Source organism: Cygnus olor, chromosome 24 (genome assembly GCF_009769625.2).
Source record: "Cygnus olor isolate bCygOlo1 chromosome 24, bCygOlo1.pri.v2, whole genome shotgun sequence".
Lineage (NCBI taxonomy): Eukaryota > Metazoa > Chordata > Aves > Anseriformes > Anatidae > Cygnus > Cygnus olor.
The window spans coordinates 3,453,045-3,471,463 of NC_049192.1; the positions used below are offsets into that span (position 1 = coordinate 3,453,045).

Consider the following 18,419-nt stretch of genomic DNA (forward strand, 5'->3'; position numbering starts at 1 on the left):
TGGGGCGTGAGGTGCGGACGGGGCTGCCGGGGGCGTGAGGTGTAAACAGGGCTGCCCCGCCGCCTGCTGCCGGCCTGCCCCCGGCCGGGCTCCCCGAGCGCCTTGGGGCCGCGCAGCGTCCGCCTGCTGGGGGAAGAGCGGCGCGAACGGGGGCTGTAACAACGGCGTAACGGCGAAGCGAGGGAAGTAACGGCGAAGCGAGGGGAGCGAGGAGGAGGTCGGGTTGCTGGAAGCGAGCCTGCCCGCGGGAGCCAGCGCCTTGGGCGCCGTCCTCCCGGGGGCTGCCGGAGCCGGCGTCTTGGGCGTGAGAGCGGGAGCGGCGTCGCCTCAGGGGCTGGAAACGCGAGGTAAGGGCGATCCGAGGCCCCCTCGCGTCCTCAGGGGCGGGCAAGAGCCCCCGGCAGGAGGCTGCGGCTCTCCGAAGGCGCTGGGGGTGCCCTGAAGGGGCCGGAGCCGACCGGGCTCCGGCCGCGGTTCGGTGGTGTGGATTGCCGGGGTTTTGGGGCCCGCTGGTCCGCGGGGCGCTCCCCTTGGGGCTCCTCAGCACCGGCAGCGCTCCCCGCCCGGCTCCTTCGTAGTAGGGCGGGAGCGCCGCGTTCGGAGGTGCCGAGCTCCTTGGGGCTTCCAGCCGAGGGGCTCCTGGGGGTCTGGATGCTACGGAACAAACCGCCCTGGCGCGTGAGGCCAGAAGAGGGGGGAAACGTGGCGGCTTAACGCTGGTAAATTATAATTTGCTTGCTAAACCTTGAGAAGCGCCTGAGCCGCGTTGTTTGGATGGGAGGGGTGCGAGCTCTGGCAGGTCTGGGCTGAAAACGTCAGCGCGGTGATGCTGCTGAAAAAACAGCTCGAGCTGAGCCGGAGCTGTCTGGGGGAGCATCGGGGGCGTTTCGGGTTGCTTGGTGCCATGCGTGCTACCCCCAGGGAGAACGAAGCCCCTCAGGCTCAGCTTGCCGTCGGGTTAATTCAACAAACGTGTGGTTACTGACTATTGCAGCAAACCCGGGGCACGTGCAAGTGTGGCCAGGTGCTTTTGTTTGCTGGATGTTGCGTGTATCAGGGCGCTGGGGGCCGAATTTTCTCCTCATTATATGATACGCCAGCCGTCAAACTCAGCAGAAGAAAAAAGGAAAACAAATTGTGGTTAGTGACGTGGAGCCAGACCCTGAAATTTTCAGGCAGAAGAGAGATCAGGCAGGGCCCCGTTGCAGAGTGAGGGGGTAGAACGTGGGTGTCTGGGACGTGTGCAGGTCAGGACCTCGGTCTGCTGTTCTTACCTGCTAACTTACCTGCTAACTGTCCCTTGCTTCCCTGTCTATACCGTGGGGGGCTGAGGGAATTATTGAGCTGTGTTATCTCACGGAGATGGTGACGGGTGCATTATAAATACAGTACGTAATCGGTCTGTAACTCCTGGTTTTTTTTTACTGCACGAGGACAGTCTCTTCTTGATCTCTTGTCTCCAGTACTTTGTTACGTCACTCGTCAGTGTTATTTGCATCATGTACCTGGAAGGAAACAATCCTGATTTTCATTTCTTGTCTCCAAGTGTTTCTGCATTGAACTTCTGTAACGCTCAAACAATCCTGAAGAACGTGCAACAAGACCCAGCACCTCTCTCCCGCTCCGGAGACCGAACTGCTGGATCTCCCTGCCCCGGCTGACTCTCAGTCTTCTCTGTGCGGTGCTTTTCTCCCTCTATACGGATGGAGGGCATCCGCTGCTTTCCTGAGCAGCCTGGGGTCATTTTTCTGGGAGGTAGAAAGAGAGAGGGGCTGAGCAGTTACGGAGAACACGGGCACCATCATTCTTCCTTCAGTGTTTGTAGGGAAGAGGGAGCCCAGCATGGTCTCAGCCCCCCACGTCTGTCATCAGTTCCCAGCTAGCTAATTCGGGTCTTTCTGATCGTTGCTGAGGGAGTTTTGCCTAATCCTAGCGTGGATTGTCACACTGTCACACAGGCGTGTGCACCAGGCGGGTGCCACCACTCCTCCCTGGGCTGCCTCCGTGTCCGAGCAGCCACAACTCGGCGCTCCCCTCGGGAGCTCTCTCCCTACAGGCAGGTTGCTGCAGGTGAGGCTGCTGAAATTCCAGCCTAAACATTTATTTTTTTGGATGAGCCGTTAGGCCTGGCTTGTGCGTACCCCTCAGAATGTTTTGCTGTCTCTTTTCCCTGCGTGTGCTGCATTACTTGGTTTATTCACGTGTGGGAGCTATTGTGTAAATAACAGCACTTCACAGCCCCGTGCTGCTTGGTTTTTCACTCTTGAATATTCTTGATTCCCCTTTTCAAAACGTTATAGGCAAACTTTATAAATAAAACTGTCCCAGCCTCTAGCTCGTTGCACTCCCAGGGCTTTTGGGTTGGGCAGGGGATGGCAGGGGAGGGAGGTTCTGCAGCGAGGGGTGCGGGGGAAGCTGGGTGCTGCAGTTACGGGGGCAGCGCCCTGGGGTGTTCTGGGCTCTAGTCCTGGCTCTGCAGCCCGCCAGCCTGCCGAGTGACCCTAGGCAAGTCCCTTTGCTCCTCTGCGTTTTGCTTTCCCGTCTGTAAGTCCTGGCATGCCTTGGGGGATGCTTTCAGAGATGCCCGAAAGCCCCATCTGACATTAAAATACTCTCCTTGATGGCACAGGCTTGAGGCCTTGGAAGGCTCTTCCCCAGAGCAGCGCAGCCCGTGCTGGGCTCGGTCACAAGCAGAATATCCAGTGCCTGGCAGAAAGCCACCGGTCTAAATGTTTGCTGAAGGCCCTGAAATTAGTGGTACAAAATCCCTCTTTATGGCATGGATGCGCAATTCTTCCGTTATGCAGAGCTTCGCTCTGTCTGGTGAGGGGAGAGTTGAAAAAAACAAACTTCCGTGAAGGTCCAGATACTCAGTGATTTATTTTTTCTTAATTTAGTTTTTCTGCATGTCTCCGAAGTAGCTGCTCGCAGCCGCTAGAGGAGACTCGCTAGCCAAGAGGGGACTCAGTGAAGAAAGGAACGCTTCAGTGCCATGCTAAAGGATGTTGCCAGGGATCCGGTGTGAAAGGGAAGGAATTTGGAAGCGGGCAGAACCACGCTGGCAGTCGGTGTCGGTAGGTGGAGGGCGGCATCCTTAGTTTGGAGCCCGTGCGGAGTGGGAAAAGACATCGCCCCCGGGAAAAAAGTGCCAGTCGCTGGTGCCAGTTTCCTCCGGAGTTCTGTGAACTCGGTCATCTGGCAGCAGGACGAGAAAACGCAGGATGGCCGCAGCCTGTCTTCCTGCGCGCGGTGTGTTTTCCCAAAGGTTGGAGCGTTTCCTCTCGCTTCCCCTTTTAGCACCGACAAAACCCACTTTCAGATCGGTGTCAAACTGAGAGAGGAAAGGAGTTCACGTGTTTTCACTGAGTCGCATGCAGGTTATTTCAAAGATGATGGAGGAGCTCGGATTCCCAGGTCCTAAACAGCCGTGTGACCCCAGACGAGAGCGTATTAACCTCGTCGAGCTCCCGCTGAGCGGTTATTCTAATACTTACAGTCCCAGAGGGGGAGCTGTAAAGCTTGCTGAAATTCATCTTTGAAAAGAATAACAGGAACCGATGACTCCGGACCCGTCGGGCAGGGAAAGCCCAAAGGCCGTGTCACTTTTGAGCTGGGAGGTGCTCCGCGCAGCAGCAGGCTGGCTGCGTGACCCCGGTGTTCGGAAGCGCCCCGGCTGAGAGCCGGTTAGTTAGTCAGCTGGAAATGACTGAGCTCGAGGCAGGGGTGAAGTTTCGCAGCGTGCGGTAGACAGGAAGCCAGGCCGTGAGCTCGAACGTCCCTCTGTGCTCGGAAATTTCATTGTCTCTGGCTCCCCGCAGAGGAGATGCGTCCTGGGGGCAGGCCTGGAGGAGCGATGGAGCTGCTGCCCCTGGAAGGAAGCGGCTTCTTCCCCTGGGTCTTTTGGAGCGCTGCTGGTGCCCGGAGATGTCCGAGGCCTCCAAAACTTGCACCTTGCCTCCCTGCACGGTGCTGCTGTGCCCCAGCCCTGCCCCGGCACCGCTGCCACCAGAGGGCACGTCGCCACCAGCCTGCCCTCGGGCCCCAGAGGCTCATTTCAGAGCCCCAAATTGCCAGCACTCAGCTCAGTGAGGCTCCTGCAGCCACTAGCTGTCAGGATGCCACCAGCATCTTCTGCTGAAAGGCTCCTATGAAGCCCCCAAGTTCCTTGCCTGACGCTGCCTGAGGGTTTTTGTCCTGTGGTGTGACGGCGGCAAACGCTTGGGGTGCAGAGGAAGCTGCTGCTGGGCTGGGAAGGGATGAACGGCACGTTTTTTGGCTTGTGCCTTGCAGAAATAGACCAAAATGCGGAGAGCTTATGGGCGCTTCGCTGCTGGTTTTCGTTATTTTATTATGTACTCCTCTGACAAGTGTTATCTGCTCGGCGGTGTTATTACCCTCCTCTCTAAAGCAGCGGTGGCGTTGGTGTTGGCAGCGCACTTGGGTGTTAATTAAAGCAGCTTGGAGCAATACCCTTGCAGATTTCCTGCCAGCTTCGTCTGGTGGGGGAGGCGTGGGGACAGGATGAGCCCTCCGCAGGGTCACACCTGGAATTTACCTTGCAAGAAGCTGCTGCTTGCACAGAAGGTGCAGAAGAGTTTCCAGAACGCAAAAGACGTCTCACCGTGAGTTAGGTGTTCCAGCCGCGGGGTTTCTTCGTTTAGTCAAACCTATAAATAGCCACCAGGGGAGAAGGTGTCTGGTGGTGGAGGGCTCTTTGATCTCACAGACTCATAACACCATCCAGGTGCTGGAAGCGCAGGTCAGCGGGGTTGACGCAGGAAATAAGGTGTCTCTCTGCAGGAGAAGGCAGTCGGGCTTCTCCAGGGTGCAGCGCGCTCCCAAACGCTTCGAGGCTTCGCGTCAAGACCGACTCTGCCTAGAAGATAATGCTGCAGCTCGGCTGCTGAGCTAGACACAGAAATGAGTTTTTGTTGTTGTTTTTTTTTCACAGCCAGCCCCTAAGCGGGCGAGGCGCTGGTGTCCCTGCAGGGGCTGTGCTGTATGGCAGCCCCGTAGGGTCACTGGCTCTCCTCCCCTGCCACCGCCCCCTTACCGTCGGGGCTGCAGAGGCGAAGTGTCCCGGGTCTCTTTCTCCGTGTTGCGCTCCAGCAGGATGGGTCTGCCCCAGCGAGGGGGTCCCAGGAGCTCTGTTTGGCCAAACTGGAACGTCGGAGCGGCGTTACTGGTTAAAGTGGGCCTGGGGTGGCTGCTTTTTGCTGGGCCTTCTATTTCAACACTACTCAGCTGATGTAAAAACTGTTCCTTCCCTTTCTAGCAGCTCATAGCTGTGTTTGAGTCAGTGCCACGTCTAATCCACCAAGCATGTAAACCCACACCTCCGGGCTGTCCGGAGCTTCTGCTGCCAAGAACTATTGCAGATCTCCGGTCAGCTTGTCCTGCCTCGTCGCTGACTCAGGGGATGCTCTCCGTTTTATTCCTCCAGCCTGCCTGAAGCTTTAGGGTCCAGAGGTGACGAGGAGATGGGCTGAGCTGGCTTCCGAAGAACGACAGACCTCAGGGCGTGCTGAGAACGGGCGGAGGAACGGAGCCAGCTCCGGGTGACGTTCTCCAGCCCAGATTCTTCCAGCCAACGCAGCTGGTCCTGCTCGGGGGGGATAAGTTGTGTGCCCAGCCCTGGCCGCGCGTGGTGGTTCTGCCTCCCCGTCCTCGCTCTGGGCGAGCTGCCTGCAGCCGCCTTGGACGTGCCGGGTGCTGGCTGCAGCGAACACGGAGCCGTCGGGGATGCTGTAAATCAGCAGACCCCCAGCGGTGGACGGGGCATGTTTGATAGAGCCACTACTCGCCTTGGGGCTTGAGCCTGCTCCCCACCTTGAGTACCTGCCTGACTTGGCCGCATCTTCTCCGAGGAGCGGGCTTTTGGACTGCCTGAGTAAGGGCTGGGTGGCAGGGTGGGCGCCGACTCTGGCAGAGCAGATGTCAGCACTGAAGCTAGGCCAGGACAACGTCTCCTGCGTGTTTTCTTTGCATGCTTCCCTCTGTGGCTAACAGCTTGCTGGAGGAAGCCATCGCTGCTGTGAGCCAGAGCTGCATCTCGTGTGCCTTTTGATTTTTTTTTTTTTTTTTTGCAGCGAGCGAGGTGCTGCTGCCGGCCCCGCGGGGTGACAGCCTTACCCTGCAGCTCGGCTCCGAAGAGGCCGCTTACCACAGCCGGGTTTATTACTGCTGCCTTTGACAAATATCTCTGTCGGGTCAGGAAACCACACGGTGGGTGTTGCCCTTTCAGGGCAGGGGTGGGGGAAGGAATCCTGCTCCCCCCCCGCAGAGGCGCAGGGATCCGGCCGGGGTGCTGGGATGCCCCTGCTCTCCCCGTCGGGCTCTGGGCGCCTCCTCCAGAGGAGCGGGGCGAAGCTGCCCGTGCCCCTCCTCGGGCAGGGAATGTGCAGGGCCAGCGTGAGTAATTCCTGCAGCAGGTCGTGGGCTGAGCCGGCTGCGTCGGAGCAGGAAGAAGGCGAAAGTTTGGAAAATTCTTCTGTGGTTGCGTGAATTTGTCCCTGCTGGGCTCGGGGTCCGTCCTTTGAACCCTGCGTTTCTGCAGCAGGACAGAGAAGCTGTTCGGATGGGTTCTCAAGAGCCCGCGTGCCTCAGCGAGGTCTCAGGCGTGGAGGCTGCTGAAACTGTCCTGGGTTGGAGCGAGGCGTTGCTGCCTTTTGGAGTTGCCTCCCCCAGTGACGGGGGTTCTGTGTGCTGCTTGGTGCAGGGACTCAGCACTGCTCTGGCTGTGCTGTTGGTCTCGTTTTATACAGCAAGGCACTTCCCTTTCTGTGTTTCTTTAAAATGGAGGAAAAATAGCTGAAGAACCATCAGTGATTTGACTGGAAGAGTCGCAAAGCGGGGCAGCTGCGTACTGTTAGAGTGGGTGACGTTCATGGCGTTGAGAGGGATTTCTGTCACCTTAAATGCCTGTTAAGTCTTGTTTTAAGAATACTGGCAGTCCTTAGCAAAGCCCTTGAAGGAAACGTCTCTATCTGTAAATTTGAGCTTGGAGTCTGATGAGAGGTGCTCTTTTTTTCCCAGTGGGGTCCTGGCGATACAGAAGCGGTAGCAACGGGTGAAATGTAGGAGCTGCTGCGTACGTGTCGGACCTTCTCAGCAGGCTCAAGCTGAGTTTAGAGCTTGGGTTTGGACTCATCCTTGTCAGATCAAGTCCAGCTCCCCGTCCCCATTTCAGATGAAATTAGAATTGTCATTATCGGGCACAAAGCTGATACGAGGTTCTCCCCAAGAACAAAACTTGAGTGACGTAGTGGCTCTAAAAATCGTACGTGCCCTTCAAAGAACTTCTTTTCCCATAGCAGAATCGTGTGCTGAGTGTCCCTGTGCAAATGGGTGTGGGGAGGGACCCGTCCGGCCTCGGCCAGCGTCTGCCTGCATCGTCCTCTCCCTGGGGCCATGGCAGAATCCCCTTGCCCCGCCGGGAGCTGGGGCCAGGCCATCTGCACGCTGCCTGCTCCCTCTCCTTGAGATGTAAAAGGCTCCAGATCGTGTCCTGGAGTAAGTCCAAGCTGGGGAAACTTCCTTTTTCTTCCAGTTAACTCTTTCCACAAGAGCCTGATCCGAAGGCCGTTAATCCACTGAAGTCCTGAAGCAGTCAGACCTGCTGGGAACCCCGAACTGACCCCCAGCAGACATCTGCAGCCCCCTAGGCTCACGGCGTAACACCACCCTCAGCCCCTCTGTTAGCCGGGCACGGCAGCTTGTTCCTCTGGGGCACCAGAAGCAGCAGAGACAAGGGGTGAGGCAGAGATAGAGGGTGGCAGCAGCTGTTCAGGATGTGTTGCTGATTCCGGGACATCTCCCACCCTTTTTGGAAATCGAGAGCTTGGAGCAAGACAGAAAGAAAGAAGAAACAGCCGCTGATAAAGCCTCGCAGCGACGACGGCCCTGTTCTCAACGGGCTGCGACCCCCAGCCTGCCTCTGGGGATCGGCACCAGCTGGGAGGCAACGATAGGCTCCGCGGCTCCTCCTGTCTGTTCACCTCCCTGCTCTGGGCACGGGGACGGACAGCATCTCCCTTCCTTCCTCCTCCCTCCCTTCCTCCCTCCCGTCTCCGTCTCTTCCTCTCCGAGCCTGAAGCTCTCTCCGTAACCCCTGTCAACTTGCCCTGGCAGCGTTTCTGGCTGGGCTCTGCTCGCTGACCTGTGGCCGCGCACATCCCTCAGGACCCTCTGGTCCCCTCAGGGGTCCTGGCTTAGTGACGGTGGGCTGGGGAATCCCGGAGCGCTGTGAATTTCCATATCCTAGGACAAAGAGGGGGGAAAAATGGTGGAAAAAACGGGGTTAGAAACTGGTGACCCCGGACAACAACTGGCAGTAGGATACCTACGGATGCGTGATGGGGAGGGTGCTTGCTGGAGCTCAAGGTGACAAGGAGCAAGGAGCACTGCTCCGGGGGTAGACGTGGAACAAGTTTTCAGGGGCTGTGGAACTGCCTGGTTCAGCTGGAGGGACGGGCATCCGTGAGGCTGAGGGTAGCAAGAGTTGTGTTGGTCCCTGGAGCTGGGGAACGCTGGGGCTGAGCTGGAAAGGGCTCCTTGGGCAAGGAGGGCTGAGACCTGCACCCCCTCTGCACGGTCTCAGAGCATGCGCTTCCTCAGCCTCACCTACAGCAGGGTCTATTTTGGGGTAAATACTGAAGACTGAGTCTTTGAGGGCATAGTAAATCGAGTTCCCACACCTCAAGCAAAGGTCCTGTGGCTTCAGAGCACACGGAGGGCTGTAGGCCTTGTTTCACGTGCAGACAGCTGTCACCACATGCGATTTTTTTTTTCTTCTTTCTTTTTTTCTTCTCTAACAAATGAATGGGGTCCCCGCATCTGGCTGCGGCGGTTAAACAGGCTTGATTTAATCGTAGGCTGATACAGGGCGCCGAGAGAAAGGAGGGGAAGAGGGATGAGAAGCACCCGGCACCTGCTTGCCCCGGGCTGGGTCGTGCCGCGCACGCGGGAGGGTCGGGAAACGCACGGCCCGTGGCGAGTGTGCAGGCGAAAGTGAAGGGCCTGGGTCCTGGTGGAAGGTGCTCAGGACCTTTTGCAAAGGTTTTTGGCAAGTTCCAGCAGGGGCAGGGTGGAAGCAGGACAGGGACGTTGCAAAGGGGCCAGGGTCAGGAGGGCTTGGGAGGATTTCACTGCGCAGGAGCCGGCTTCCAGAGCAGCGTCTGCGGCGGCGTGATGCGAGCGTAGAGCTGAGGCAAATCTGACGACTCCCAGGAAACGAGAAATCCCTTCTCCCTGGGAGCAGGTTGTTCCCTAACGGTGCATTAGGGATTGCCTTCACTCGCTTAAGCAGGGCATAGGGAAGGGCACCCCGTGGACCTGTCGTGTCCCAGCTGCTGCGCTCAGGCTGCTTTGCTGTGCCCCCAGGGTCAGGGCAAGCCCATCTTTCAGTGTCAGGGCAGGAGATGGGGCGAAAAACAGCTGAAAACTTTCTTCCAGTGTCATGTTCCATACCCAGCAGGAAGAACTGACTTCTCAAACCCAAGCCTAGGCCAAATCTCCTTTGTACAGTCTACGGAGAGCCATGGCAGTGCTGATCTGCTGAGCACGCATGAGTGGGTCTCTGGGATGCTCTGGGTGTTAGTGGTATCCTGAGCACGGACCAGTGGGTTCCCCTGCTGAACGGCGTTGCTTTTACCAGCTCTGGAAGTGGCTGGCAGGTGGGAACTGGCCTCCTGGGTGGAAAACACAAGGCCCAACAGAGGTAACGCTCGGCTCTTGTATGAGAAATCCCTTGGAACCGGGATTTTGGAGCCGGACCCCAGAGCTGGGAAAGGCTGTGAGATCACCGAGGAGCTGGGAGCCAAGGGTTTGGCTAAGAGGGAGGCTTTGCCATCCAACCTGGCGCTGGGTTTCTTCTCCCCCCTGCCCCGCTCCTCTCTGGCAGCGGGTTTGCACGTTAACTGAGACAGCAGTTTTTCCCTAACCCCCCCCCCTTTCTGCCCTCCGCTCCACCCCCCAACCTGGTTATCGATGAAAGGAGATTTGACATGCGATAGATCCCCAGATAAAAGCAACGTTACGAGAGAATGTGAGCAACAGCTCGGGAGGGGGGGAAAAAAAAGAGAGCCCCAAAAAAGCTGGCGAGGCGCAGCCGGGGTATCTGGTGTCAGCTCCAGGTGCAGCCGGGAAGGGGCCTGCCCTCTGCAAAGGGTTAACGCCAGGACCGCCGCTAGGCTTCGGAGGCCTTCTGACAGGGGTTTTGAAATCTGATTTTTCTTTCTGCAACCCGGTGAGGTTTTGATCAACTTCCTATCTGAGAGCAGAAGTCAGAGCCGGCGCAGGAAGGCTGGTGCAGGGGTGCTGGCTCGCGTCCTCCTGCCCCGTGCCCTCGCGCTTGGTGGGGGCGGCCGGGGTGCTACGGGGGACGAAGGGGAGGGAGCAGCCCTGCAGCTCGGTGGGTGCCCCCGTGGGTTCCCTCCGGCGGAGCCCAGGCAGCTGTGCTGCACGTGGGACCTGCTCCTCGCTGGGCTCATCTCGCCTACGTGCCGGCCTCGTCCGGCCGTGGCTCTTGTGGAAGCTCCCCGCACGAAGCAGCAAAAAGCTGCGTGCACCTCTAGCCTGCCACGGATGGAAGCCCAAGCGCTGAGACCTCCCCGGTGCCCCAGAACTCCCAAATCAGCTGAGGCCCTTCAGCTTTGTGGGCTTGTAGCCCACCGCCCCCGCGGGAGGCGAGGTGCACAGGGCTCCATCCTGCGCCCCTCTTCGCAGCCACCGCAGGGTTGTCCCCGAGGGGCGTTCTGGCAGCACGAGGAAGGCAGAGCAGGTCCCCCGCCTCGTGTAGATGTACCCAAATCCACTTGCTCTAACCCAGGAGTCATTTGCACAAACCTGCTTCTCGGTGGCCCTTTGCATATGCAGCTGGGGCTTTTTCTTGCAAGGACTTTCCACTTGAAAAGAGCCTGTCCTAAGCTGAAGTTTTCGGGGATTTGCTGTCTTTGGGAGGGCTCGGTTTCTGTATGCACGTGTTGTACGGAGGAGCTGGGCCTGGGCGAGCACAGATGGACTCCAGGCCTATGGAAAGTACCTTTCAAACCAGCCCTGTTTAAATTTCTAGCCGGAGCCAGAAAAGAAAGAAATAAATAAAGATGGGAGGTCATCTCTTTTTGCCTGATGTATTTAATTTCATTAACAACCAGAGCCTGGGTCAGCCTCTCCATTGGAAATACCCCAAAAAGTCTCAGATTTTGCAGAGATTTCCCCAAATTCTTCAGCTGGGGGCACGACACTTCTCATCTTTAGCCAAAAACCATCTCAGCATTTTTCTGTCATCTTGCTGAGAGCCAGCCAGCGGCGGCTGCTCGGGTCACCTCTCCTGGTAGGGTACGGGCACATGTAGGTCGCTTGCTCTGCGTTACGTGGCTTGATCAGTGCAGGGAAGGATGCAACCCTAATTTACGATTAAATTAAATAATGACTTGGGGGTTTATGTTGCCCCAAATCTCGAACACCGTCAGAGTGTGGAGCTCAGCAGAGGGGAGTCCCAGTTCTGCCCAGTGTCCTGGTGCTGCCAGCACCCGTACTGGTGTGTGGGACCAGTAAAGACAGCAGCACAACTGGAAAGGTCTGGGGTGCTCAGGGTTGTGACAGCACAGGCAGGGAAACAACTGCTGAGATACTTTGTGTAGCGTAGATGCTACTGTCTGTCTTCAAAGCTCCTGTGCCACATTTGTTTTCTGCCTCACTTGCATCTGTTTTTGTTTTTCTTTGTTTTTAACTGCGATGCAACTGTTACAGCTCTTTGAAACTGTCAGCCTGCACAGCTGAAGGGTTAAAGGCAGGACACGGAGTGGGCCCCAGCACAGCAAGCTCCTTTGATGGCTGAGGACTGCCAGCACCATCTCTGCTGTCAAAGCGCTATTTTAGCTTAGCGCCTCCAAAGCGGTGGTTTGCAGGTTGAGCTCAACGAAGCGTCCACGTGCGCACCCAGACTCATCTTCCCTGAGCACCTCGCTGGGCCTGCAGGGGCTTGGCCGAGGCAGATCTGCAGGTGCAAGAAGTGGCAGGAGACGGGGACTGGAAAGTGGCCGGCCCTCGGGGCACCGGGGCAGCTTTCAGCTGTGCATCCAACCATCAACCTCTGCAGGTGAGCAGAGGTCGTTGCTGAGCATCTATTTTCTCCTCAACTTACGCCGTGCAGGAAGTAAATAAACACTTAGGCATGCTTTTAACGTATTTGTCAGCTAAACGGTGGTAAAAAAAATGAGTTTGCATATTGTGGGGCTGAATGGGCTCGGGTCTGCACGTGGGAGCCCGTTGAAATCGGTGGGGTCTCAGGGGTATAAAACCGATGGCAAGCGTCAGCCTTGTCCAAGCCTTTTTTATCTCGCCATCTCTGCTGCCGGCACACAGAACGGTGCCCTGCAGCTCGGCCGGCATTAGTCACGGGCTGACCTTTCTGCTCTGGGGCATGCGGGGACTGAGCTTGCTCACATCAGTGAAGGAATCATCCAGGGTTTGATGGTTATAACTGCAAAGACGGGAGTCTGGGCTTTATTTGGCAGTGTCTCCAAAGCCCAGAGGCCTGCCAGGTTCCCAAGTACAAATGCAGAGTCCCTGGTCTACCATTTATTAGCTAATTAGGACCAACTGCGATCTCATTAGCTAATTAGGACCAACTGCGATCTCATGCAGTAGACGCTTCAAAATGGAAGATCCCCAGCGTCCGTGGACATCGCGTTGGTATCTGGAGCAGAGTAAATCTCCTGACCCAAGCAGGAGTTTCCAGGGCGTGCAGTTAGTTTCTGGTGTCTCTGGTTGATTGTTCACAGTAATAGCTGACACGTAGATGAATGTGTCTCTCCCCTTTCAGATGCATCATAACCTCTGTCCTGAAACAGCTCATGCAGACACTTGGCATCGCTGCATAACAACCCGGTAGTGAGGGATGGTGAGGCAGAGGAGAGCGTGGCGGGAGCTGCCCTGGCAGGAGGCTGAGGAGTCTCTGGAGAAAAAAAAAAAAAAACCCACAACTTTACCCTGTGGAAACAAAACCGTGTGAATGTTAATATTGGAGTTTATTACGAGTGACTTATTTGGTGCAACAGCCACAGGCCCCACCAGCGTGGTTCTCCAAAGGACCGTACGTGCAGGTGTAAGGCAGAACGCATTTACTGGGGGAATGTAGGGAGCCAAAGGGAAAGGTATCGTGCCCATTTTAAAGCAAAAAGATCGAGGCAGAGATTTGGCAATTTACACAGGCTTTGGGGCTTGAATGGGCTCTTCTGAGTCCCGGCTTTGGCTTTGGCACCAGCCCTTTTCCTGGGGGCAGAAGGGGACTGGATATCTTGGTTTCTGTAGGTGGTGTAAGTCACGTATCTACAGCCGCAGGGGTGCTCTGCAGGTAGGATGTTCTCCATCAGTGTTTTTCAGATGCTGAAAAGAAGCGCAGATTTCCTCCTCTTCGTTGCGCGTTATTTTGGATAAGCGAGATTTTTAACCTGCTCAGCACCTCAAGCAAAAGCAGCGTCCGTGTTTCCTACTAACCTGGCACCTTTCCTTCTTCACCAAATTCGGCTCAGCAGAAGGGCGAAGCGGCATATTCAGCTCATGCCGCTGAGACAATTGTAGCAAGGGCAAAAAGAGGAGGTTGTCTAAGAGCTCCCAGCCATACTGTACGGGAGATTTTGGATGGGAAGTGAAGAGCAACTTTTCCCATGGGAACTACAGGGGGAGGCAAGCTGGCCTGAATGGAGGCCTCATAAATCAATGACACACACCTTCGGCTTTCTGTGCCATAGCCTTGGGCGGCCGGAATTTATATGCCCAATCAATAATTAAGAAAAAAACCAACAAGACAAGAAAACGCATCAGTTATCAAAGCGCTGAATTCTGTGAGAGTCTCTTTCCATCGGCCTCAACCCACCTCTGAAGGGGAAGCTGGGGCATTGTGCGTGGGGTCTGTTTGCTGAGGGCCATGCAGGGAAGGTGTGTGTGTGTGTCCGTCCGTCCGTCCGTCCCTCCCGTCCTGGAGTGCTGAACTCAAACCGATGCAGCTGCTCTTGGCCAGTCCGGCTCCTCACCTCCCCTCTGGGTGAGGGAGGAAGAGCTCAGGCAGTCCGACTGGCAGGGACACCTTCGTTTTGTTCCACTTCGCAGCTAAATATGTATTCCTTGTGTGTTTTTCGCCCAGAAGCAGCACAGTACTTGTGCTGCCGGCTGGACAAATGTGCGTTGTCGAAGCACTTTTCAGGTATTAACCAACTCGTCGGTGTTAAACGGCAGTGATGGGATTTTCCAGGGCTGTCATTATCGGCCTCAGCTGCAGCAGCTGTGATGGAAATAAAGTTAAGTACGCTGTAAAGTGCACGGGCCCGGGGAAATGTGATTCAGGACGCATGATCTTACTTCTCCATGCGCCGTCATCAAGGTACCTTCGAATTTGTGGCTGATTAAAGGCAGGCTGTTTTCACCCAGTTCAGTAACCGGTTCACAGACTCCCTCCGGTGCTGTGACCCCAGTAACTGCCCCTCCTAAGCTCAGGGCTGATGATGTGTGATGGGTTTTTCTCCGTGCCTTAGCCTAGGCACTAGCTGGGTGCTTGGAGTCACTCCTTGGGCAGAGCTTGTCCCTCTTCCCCATCCCCAGCCTCAGCCTGGGGTCCAGAGGTAAGCCTGGGGCTTTGTGGGGCTCTCAGCACCCTCTCTAAATACTCTTTTTCTTCATAGACTTTCCTGCCAGCCTGCAGCACTTTACGTGCACCAGCGCAATGCATCTCAACCTCTCCCAGGCCACGAGTGGATGCCCTTGTGCCTGCGTATATCTTCCCTGTGCAGGCTGATCGCCTCCTTGGCCTGCAATTTTGATTGCAGAGCTACCTCTGAGAGCGCAGCCAGCTCTTCTGCCGCCTTGCTGCCCTCAGCCTTCTCCGTGGGTAGGAATTTCAACCTGCTAACACCTTAGGGCAACCTCTCCCTCTCACCTGGGCATTAGCAGAGTGCCAGGGGCTAATGTGCAGTTGTTTTTTGTTCTTTTGAGGGCAGCTAGCTTCCAAGAAACCCAGAGAGGGAGCACAAAGGGACCTTTTGCTTATCTCTGACCTTTCTGGCAGGGATGTGCCTCCAGGGCCCAGATAATGCAAAAGCTGGGATGCCTGATTAGGGATTGAGGCCCTGAGATGCCATCTGCAAAGATCTGGTAAAGACCTGTGAGGTGGCTGCGAAGGGAGAAAAATGAAGTCCTGTCTGCAAAGAGGAGGTGAGAGGCCACCCACCTTGGGCACAGGTCGAGAACTGTGGCCTGGAGGAAGCAAGTCCTGGATTTGGGCTGTGTGCTCCATGTCCTAGGTCACGCCACGGTGCCTAAGAGCCCTCCAGACCCTATTACCCTGAGCAGCAAAGCCAGGCTCTGCTGGTTTCCAGCAGAACTGAGGCTCCTGATGTCTAAGAGCTGGCTTCCAACAGAACCGAAGCTTTTTCTGGTGCCTGCTAAGGAGTGCTTTTTCTTAGCAGAAGCGTGTTTTGGGTCTCGTTTCTCCTGAGCTGCCTGCTTGTGTGGAGCTTGTGGGAACGTAGCAGCGTTGGTACCGTTACTGGGCCACGTCTGTCCGACGCGGCTGAAATTGGCCAAAGGATTAAGAATTTATGGGAAAGGAAGGACAGACACGCACAGCGGGATTGCATACGGCCTGTTTCTTTAGAAAACAAGACCAGAAGCTCAGCGAGGGCTCGGGTTCATCCTGCTGCAGGACAGGAAGATTTTTGTGGGATGGGAAAAATGTTTCCTGCCCAGCTCCGGTCCGTGCCGCAGTGCAGGGAGACCCAGTGCGGTAAGCCTGGGCTGCAGCGGCGGGGCCTGGACAGACAGACAGGACCACAGGGTGTGTTTATGTCCAGCAGCCTCAGGAAAAATTCCCCTTTCTGCCATCGCAGCCAGAGCCTGCCTCTTCCACCCCACGAAGGACAGGCAGCACAGCACGAGGTGAGCAAGGAGAAAAGGGAATAACCAGGCAGAAAGCACAGAATAAATGCGAGTATATTTATTTTCAGGTAGGAAATCAAACACCTTCCTAGCCTCTCTGCAGAACAACATCCTCTGAAGCCTCTTGTTTTGCTGAGGCCTCTCAGAGCCGTTTCCAGCTGCGGCGGGACGCATCCCCGGTGCCGATGCTCGCGGCCCCACCCTGCCGCGAGGAGTTGCACTTTCAGTAGCCCCGTACCGGGGTGACTGGGGCCAGCTGGGGTGTAGCCCATGATACTTATCTTCCTGGGGCCTTGAGAATATTATTATTTTTTCCTCAGCTTGTTTTTTCCCCCCCCTTCTTCTATGTTTAGGCTCCAGTGACCCAGCTCTGATTTCCTTTTTTAATTAATCGCAGTAGTCTTGGTTTCTGTGTTTCACGCAGTAACGAGCATTTCCTTTATCGCTGCTGTCACTTACACATATCTGCCCGCTGCTGGGGCTCAGAAGGTGCACCTCTGGTCCCTGCTTCAACATAAATAGTTCCTGAGCTGTGGGACCTTTACCTGCCAGCATCCTTAGAGCAGCAGAAGCCCTTAAATCTGGTCACGCCGACATGAGGTGCTTTTACATTCACAAGGTTTTACCTGTATGCTAATTGCAATCGAGTTAAATGATTCGGCCACCATAATATTCTTTGCACGGTGAAATGAGTAGAGATTTTGAAATGAGTAAAGATTTTCTCCGGGTGGAGGGAAGGGGGAAGCCCTCCTGGCTCCGAGATGAAGCCGATGAGGTCCGTCCCTGCGTGGCTTTCCCATCCGCGCTCTCCTGCTCCCTTAGGGGGGCACTGACGGCGAGGGCGCTTTGCAGGAGGCCGGATCCTGCCCCTGATCTGTCGGAAATCTCCCGTGGGAGCAGAGCGGACGGCTGGGCTCGAGGAAGGGACGCAGACTGGCAGCAGGAAGGGGAGCTCAGCCGCTTTGGGCAGCAGCCTGGGCTTCGAGGCTTCACCCAGGAAACCAGACCCCGAATTGTCCTCGCTCCCCCTCGGCAGCCAGTTTCTCATGGGACTCCTTTCTCTGCCTTATCTCGCCGGATTGGCACCTCCTCGGTGTCTCCTTGAGCGCGCTGGGCGCAGAAGGCTGGGATCTGGGGGCGGGGGGCTTTTGTACCATTGTAAGGCGAATAATAGCTGCTGGTTCCCGAATCCGGGCGCTTGCAGCACTTCAAGCAGGCAGGCCACTTCAAAGTGCTTTCTGGGAGTTGTCACTACAAAAGCTAGCACTCGGCAATTAAAGTCTCTAAATCCTGACTGAAGCTGATTAATTTACACCAAGTTAATTACTAGGTCCCTTTCCAAGAGTCTGATACAAGTCATCCCATTGCACGATGTCATTTTCAGGGAGAATTAAACCCTTCGCTTAAATGTTTATGGAGCTGCTTTGAAGACGTAGTCTTGTAGCATCTTTAGCCTGGGAATTTTCTATTTTTTTCCATCCTGAAGGCCTTTAGCGCCGTTAATGAATGAACATCATTAATGATTAATCACCTAAATATGAATGGAGTAGGCTTAGTGCCAGGTAAGCACAGAATAAATGCATTTGCCCGAGCTCCGCTTTGACACGTGTGCTTTGGAGCAGCTGGCAGCAGCTCCTCCGAATCCAGCGGGGAGTGCTGGACCTCCGTTGTCTCGTTTGGCCGAAGGGAAACTGAGGCATGAAGCAACTAAATGATCTGTCCACGCTAACGAGCAAGGCAGGAAAGAGCTGGGAAAATAACCCCAAAGCCCTGACGCTTCCAGGCTCTTTCCAATATGTACTTTTTCTCTTTACCGTGAGCATTTATTACATTTTCATTGTATATCGTATTGGCTCGGTGAGAGGGATAATGTTCCCGGTTCTCTCTGGGAAAATTGAGATACTAGAAAATAGAAATTGCTGTGCTGCTGAGAGCTGAGGCTCATTTAGCAGTCTCGTCTGTCCGAGACTCAGAGACTCAGAGCAAGACAGAAGATCCCCTATAAAGAGAGCAGGGATAATTTGCTAGAACTGTTACTGGTGTTGACTCTGAAGCATGTGGCTTAGCATCTCCTGTCATTCTTTTTGTAATACAAGACAGTCTTGATATCCAAAGAGTATCCGAGCCCTTTCTTGCTTGTAATCTTGCTCAGGAATCGCCAGGAGTTGGCATTGTAGGCTCAAAAGGAAGTGGCAGGAGCCAGGACTGGTTGTTAGCTGTCAAACCCCAAAAGGTCACGCTTAGGTTGGGGCACTGAGAGGAACGAGGTAGGAGTGCTGGTGCAAATGGAAAGCATTTCCATGCGCTGCAGTGTTGTCTCTAGGAAACCTTTCAAGCACTCCCAGACCCAGCAGTTCACTGAGAAGACCCAGATCTCATTTCTTTCACTACAGTTGCCAGCAAAAAGGGTGTTTTTTTTTTTTTTCCCCCCGAGTAGAATCTGCTCCTGGCTCCGCTGGAGCCGGTCACAGTTTTTGTTCCAAATG

The 18,419-nt window shown here is 55.6% G+C and overlaps 1 protein-coding gene across 2 annotated transcripts in view; it reads left to right on the forward strand.

Annotated features, from left to right (window-relative positions):
- The window catches only part of CCND3 (cyclin D3), a 44,003-nt gene that overhangs the window by 241 nt on the left and 25,343 nt on the right, over positions 1–18,419 (forward strand). The window contains exons 1-2 of one of the 2 annotated variants that reach the window (XM_040535657.1): positions 29–347; positions 11,752–12,100. The exons of the other annotated variant lie outside the window; for it this stretch is intronic. The gene's annotated coding sequence lies outside the window, so the exon portion shown is untranslated. Of the gene's footprint in view, positions 1–28; positions 348–11,751; positions 12,101–18,419 lie in introns of those variants that run through there. 2 annotated transcript variants of the gene reach the window in all.